Raw genomic sequence first — 5,724 nt, forward strand, 5'->3', positions numbered from 1 at the left:
GGGAAGAGGGGGGAGTGAGGGAAGAGGGGGGAGGGAAGGGGGAGGGAAGAGGGGGGAGGGAAGAGGGGGGGAGGGAAGAGGGGGGGAGGGAAGAGGGGGGGAGGGAAGAGGGGGGGAGGGAAGAGGGGGGGAGGGAAGAGGGGGGAGTGAGGGAAGAGGGGGGAGTGAGGGAAGAGGGGGGAGTGAGGGAAGAGGGGGGAGGGAAGGGGGAGGGAAGAGGGGGGAGGGAAGAGGGGGGAGGGAAGAGGGGGGAGGGAAGAGGGGGAGGGAAGAGGGGGGAGGGAAGGTGGGAGGGAAGAGAGGGGAGTGAGGGAAGAGAGGGGGGAAGGGGGAAGAGGGGAGGGGAGGGAAGGGGGGGAAGGAAGGGGGAGGGACGCGAGGGGAGTGAGGGGGGAGGGGAGGGAGGGGGGAGGGAAGAGGGGGGGGAGGGACTAGGGGGGAGTGGGGGGAGGGGAGGGACGAGGGGGAGGGGGGAGGGAAGAGGGGGGTGAGGGAAGAGGGGTGAGGGAAGAGGGGGGGAGGGAAGAGGGGGGGAGGGAAGAGGGGGGGAGGGAAGAGGGGGGGGAGGGAAGAGGGGGGGAGGGAAGGGGGGGGGAGGGCAGGGGGGGGAGGGGAGGGGGGGAGGGAAGGGGGGGGCGGCAGGAGGGGGGGAGGGAAGAGGGGGGGAGGGAAGGGGGGGAGGGAAGAGGGGGGGGGGAGGGAAGAGGGGGGGAGGGAAGGGGGGAGGGAAGAGGGGGGAGGGAAGGGGGGGAGGGAAGAGGGGGGGAGGGAAGAGGGGGGAGTGAGGGAAGAGAGGGGAGTGAGGGGAGGGGAGGGAAGGGGGAGGGAAGAGGGGGGAGGGAAGAGGGGGGAGGGAAGAGGGGGGAGGGAAGAGGGGGGAGGGAAGAGGGGGGAGGGAAGAGGGGGGAGGGAAGAGGGGGGAGGGAAGAGGGGGAGGGAAGAGGGGGAGGGAAGAGGGGGAGGGAAGAGGGGGAGGGAAGAGGGGGAGGGAAGAGAGGGGGGAAGAAAGGGGGGAAGAAAGGGGGGAAGAGGGGAGGGAAGGGGGAGGGAGGGGGGAGGGGGAGGGAGGGGGAGGGAGGGGGGAGGGAAGGGGGAGGGAAGGATGAGGGAGGGGGAGGGAAGGGGGGGAGGGAAGAGGGGGGAGGGAAGAGGGGGGAGGGAAGAGGGGGGAGGGAAGAGGGGGGAGGGAAGCGGGGGGAGGGAAGCGGGGGGAGGGAAGCGGGGGCGGAGGGAAGGGGGGGCGGAGGGAAGGGGGGGCGGAGGAAAGAGGAGGGAAGGGGAGGGCAGAGGGGGGAGGGAAGAGAGGGGGGAAGGGGGAGGGAAGAGAGGGGGGAAGGGGGAGGGAAGAGAGGGGGGAAGGGGAGGGAAGAGAGGGGGAAGGGGGAGGGAAGAGAGGGGGGAAGGGGGAGGGAAGGGGAGGGGGGAAGGGGGAGGGAGGGGGAGGGGGAAGGGGGAGGGAAGGGGAGGGGGGAAGGGGGAGGGAAGGGGAGGGGGGAAGGGGGAGGGAAGGGGAGGGGGGAAGGGGGAGGGAAGGGGAGGGAAGGGGAGGGGGGAAGGGGGAGGGAAGGGGAGGGGGAAGGGGGAGGGAAGGGGAGGGGGAAGGGGGAGGGAAGGGGAGGGGGGAAGGGGGAGGGAAGGGGAGGGGGGAAGGGGGAGGGAAGGGGAGGGGGGAAGGGGAGGGAAGGGGAGGGGGGAAGGGGGAGGGAAGGGGAGGGAAGAGAGGGGGGAAGGGGAAAGAGGGGAGGGGAGGGAAGGGGGAGGGAAGAGGGGGAGGGAAGGGGGGGAGGGAAGAGGGGGGGGAAGAGGGGGGGGGAAGAGGGGGGGGGAAGAGGGGGGGGGAAGAGGGGTGGGAAGAGGGGGGAGGGAAGAGGGGGGAGGGAAGAGGGGGGAGGGAAGAGGGGGGAGGGAAGAGGGGGGAGGGAAGGGGGGGAGGGAAGGGGGGGAGGGAAGGGGGGGAGGGAAGGGGGGGGAGGGAAGGGGGGAGGGAAGGGGGGGGAGGGAAGGGGGGGGAGGGAAGGGGGGGGAGGGAAGGGGGGGGAGGGAAGGTGGGGGAGGGAAGGGGGGGGAGGGAAGGGGGGGAGGGAAGGGGGGGAGGGAAGGGGGGGGAGGGAAGAGGGGGGAGGGAAGATGGGGGAGGGAAGAGGGGGGAGGGAAGAGGGGGGAGGGAAGAGGGGGGAGGGAAGAGGGGGGAGGGAAGAGAGGGGGAGGGAAGAGAGGGGGAGGGAAGAGAGGGGGGAGGGGGGAGGGGGGAGGGAAGAGAGGGGGGAGGGGGGAGGGGGGAGGGGGGAGGGAAGAGAGGGGGGAGGGGAGGGGGGAGGGAGAGGGGGGAGGAAGAGGGGGGAGGGAGAGGGGGGAGGGGAGAGGGGAGAGGGGGGAGTGGGGAGGGGGGAAGTGGGAAGAGAGGGGGGAAGGGGGAAGAGAGGGGGGAAGGGGGAAGAGAGGGGGGAAGGGGAAGAGGGGAGGGGAGGGGAGAGGGGAGGGGAGGGGAGAGGGGAGGGGAGGGGAGAGGGGAGGGGAGGGGAGAGGGGGGAGGGGAGAGGGGAGAGAGGGGGGAGGGGAGAGAGGGGGAGGGGAGAGAGCGGGGAGGGGAGGGGAGAGGGGAGGGGAGGGGAGGGGAGAGGGGGGAGGGGAGAGGGGGGAGGGGAGAGGGGGGGAGGGGAGAGAGGGGGGAGGGGAGAGAGGGGGGAGGGGAGAGAGGGGGGAGGGGAGAGAGCGGGGAGGGGATGAGAGCGGGGAGGGGAGAGAGCGGGGAGGGGAGAGAGGGGGGAGGGAGAGAGGGGGAGGGGAGAGAGGGGGGAGGGGGGAGGGGGGAGGGGAGAGGGGGGAGGGGGGAGGGGGGAGGGGGGAGGGGGGAGGGGGGAGGGGGGAAGTGGGAAGAGAGGGGGGAAGTGGGAAGAGAGGGGGGAAGGGGGAAGAGAGGGGGGAAGGGGGAAGAGGGGAGGGGAGGGAAGAGGAGGGAAGGGGAGGGCAGAGGGGGGAGGGAAGAGAGGGGGAAGGGGGAAGAGGGGAGGGGAGGGAAGAGGGGGAGGGAAGTGGGGGGGAGGGAAGAGGGGGGAGGGAAGAGGGGGAGGGAAGAGGAGGGAAGGGGAAGGAAGAAGGGGGGAGGGAGGCAAAGGGGGAAGGGGAAAGGGGGAAGGGGAGTCAAAAGGAGGAAAGGGGGGAATGAGGGGGAGGGGAGGGGAGGGGAGGGGAGGGGAGGGGAGGTGAGGGGAGGGGAGGGGAGGGGAGGGGAGGGGAATCGAATCAGAAGGGGTTGTTTACCAAAGTTAGAAAAATCGATGTTGATTCCGTCAGGGTGGAGACTCCCAAGATGGAACATGAAGTGTTGTTCCTCTAATTTGTGTCTCTGGTAAAATTGCCTTCGTTTATTACGTGTCTAAAAGCTTTATTTCTGAAGTCTTTTTTTGTAAATATTTCTTAAAATTTAAATACAGCTTACTTCCTGGAGCAGTTCTGGCCTGCCAGAGGGTCTGTTTCAGCCCAATAGAAGGTGTTTTGCTGCCTCCCTGGGTGGTCCAGACTTGACTGCCCCACCTGATGTCACACAAACACAGGAATCAGAGAGACCACGCCACCCCTCAGGATAGGATCACCACTGATCTGATCCAACTGTTACCTCAACTCCACATTCCCATCTGCAGGCTGATGGGAAGGGGAGGGAACACAGGACACTGCAGGTGCTGGAATCGGAAGCAACAACCAATCTGCCGGAGGAACTCTGCAGCTCGAGCAGCAACTGCGGAGGCAGAGGTACAGTAGATGGAGACCCCGCATCAGGACACGGGCTGTTTCCCCTGGCATCGAGTCGGCAGGTTTCTGTTGGCAGGGTCACCGCCTCTGCTTCAAGACCTCTTCCATTGCGGTCTCCCTGGGACTTCTGTCTGTGTGACCACAGTTTGCACACCTGTGCTGCTTATATGATGCTATGTGCCTGTGATGCTGCTGCAAGTAAGCTTTCCATTGCACCTGTGCACACATGTACTTGTGAATGCTGCTTTTATGATGCTATGTATAAGATATCTTTATTAGTTGCATGTACACCGAAACACACAGTGAAATGCATCTTTTTTGCATAGAGTGCTCTGGGGGCAGCCCACAAGTGTCACCACGCTTCCGGCGCCAACAAAGCACGCCCACAACCTCCTAACCCGTACATCTTTGGAACGTGGGAGGAAACCGGAGCACCCGGAGGAAACCCATGCAGACACGGGGAGAACGTACAAACTCCTTACAGACAGCGGCCAGAATTGAACCCGGGTCACTGGCGCTGTAAAGTGTTACACTAACCGCTGCACTACCGTGCCTGCCTGTGATGCTGCTGCAAATAAGTTTTTCATTGCACCTGTACATACATGTGCTTGTGAATGCTGCTTATCTGATGCTATGTGCCTGTGATGCTGCTGCAAGTTTTTCATTGCACCGGTGCACACATGTACTTGTGCAGATGACAATGACTTTCATCTTGAACCATTCTGGTGTTCTTGCGCTGTATTTATTGCTGCACTACCACACTTACAATTTACACTGTGTGCATCACACGAACGAGGAATATCATTGCACCCTGGTGAATAAGATTAAAATGAAACCATCTGAATCTCTCCCCGTGGCCCTTCCCCATCACGGACACACGGGAGGGCTCAGCCGGTGTGGGCCCCCACCCCCTCGGTACCTGCCCTCCATGCTCAACCATCAGTGCAGTCAGCAAACCCACCGGCATTCCCGACCGATCCTTCACTCGGCGCCTCCGTGCTGTTATTTCTCCAGGTGACTTCCCCCCGCATCAGGTACGGGCCGGGACCCCCGACCGCCCTGGACGCACTCGCTTTCCCACCGGCTCCTCCGGGCGGCAGGGGGCGGTGAACGGGCGTCCGCCGCGATCCTCCGGGCGGCAGGGGGCGGTGAACGGGCGTCCGCCGCGATCCTCCGGGCGGCGGGGGGGCGGTGAACGGGCGTCCGCCGCGATCCTCCGGGCGGCAGGGGGCGGTGAACGGGCGTCCGCCGCGATCCTCCGGTCGGCAGGGGGCGGTGAACGGGCGTCCGCCGCGATCCTCCGGGCGGCAGGGGGCGGTGAACGGGCGTCCGCCGCGATCCTCCGGTCGGCAGGGGGCGGTAGGGGGCGGCGGGGTGATGAAGGGGCGGCCGCCGCGACCCTCCGGGCGGCAGGGGGCGGTGAACGGGCGGCCGCCGCGACCCTCCGGGCGGCGGGGGAGACAGCGATGTGAAGCAGAGGAAGCGGCACGTTTGCTGTCGGTCAGACCAGCAGAATCACGCCGGTTGACCGCGATTTGCCGGCTGGCGGTCGGGCCGCGGAGTTCACGGGGAGAAGGGGGGAGGGGTCTAACACTGACGTCACAGGCTGGGGCGGGGCCTAACGCTGACGTCACCTCCACGGTGGGATCGGGGGGGGGGGGGGTGTCATCGGGGAGGTTCTGTTTATTGGGAGGACCAGCGGCGAGGTGAATGAATGTGCCTGTGGCTCCCTGCACGATCCTGTGGGGTGATTGACCACGTACTGTAGGTTCCCTATCCCTCCTCCTCCACTGGACAGCTCGGCCACCCACGGTGCAATGGACTTTGCATGTGCACAAACAGTGAACATCCATTTCAGATTGCAGGAGATTACCCTCCGTGTGGTACTGGGGATTTCTCAGTCTGTCCACCAAATTGACGCTCAGATTATTAACAACTGCAACCCTTTCTGAAGGTACCAGAATCAAATTTGCA

General features: G+C 66.0%; 1 protein-coding gene across 2 annotated transcripts in view; it reads right to left on the reverse strand.

The window, feature by feature from the left end:
• The window catches only part of LOC127579356 (solute carrier family 2, facilitated glucose transporter member 11-like), a 45,667-nt gene extending 40,836 nt beyond the window's left edge, over positions 1-4,831 (reverse strand). Inside the window, exon 1 of one of the 2 annotated variants that reach the window (XM_052032094.1) lies at positions 4,712-4,831. The gene's annotated coding sequence lies outside the window, so the exon portion shown is untranslated. The remainder of the gene's footprint in view (positions 1-4,711) is intronic. The other variant, XM_052032095.1, reaches the window with a different exon arrangement.
• Between the last annotated feature and the right edge of the window lie 893 nt (positions 4,832-5,724).

The sequence above is a fragment of the Pristis pectinata genome, chromosome 17 (genome assembly GCF_009764475.1).
Source record: "Pristis pectinata isolate sPriPec2 chromosome 17, sPriPec2.1.pri, whole genome shotgun sequence".
NCBI classification, from domain to species: Eukaryota; Metazoa; Chordata; class Chondrichthyes; order Rhinopristiformes; family Pristidae; genus Pristis; species Pristis pectinata.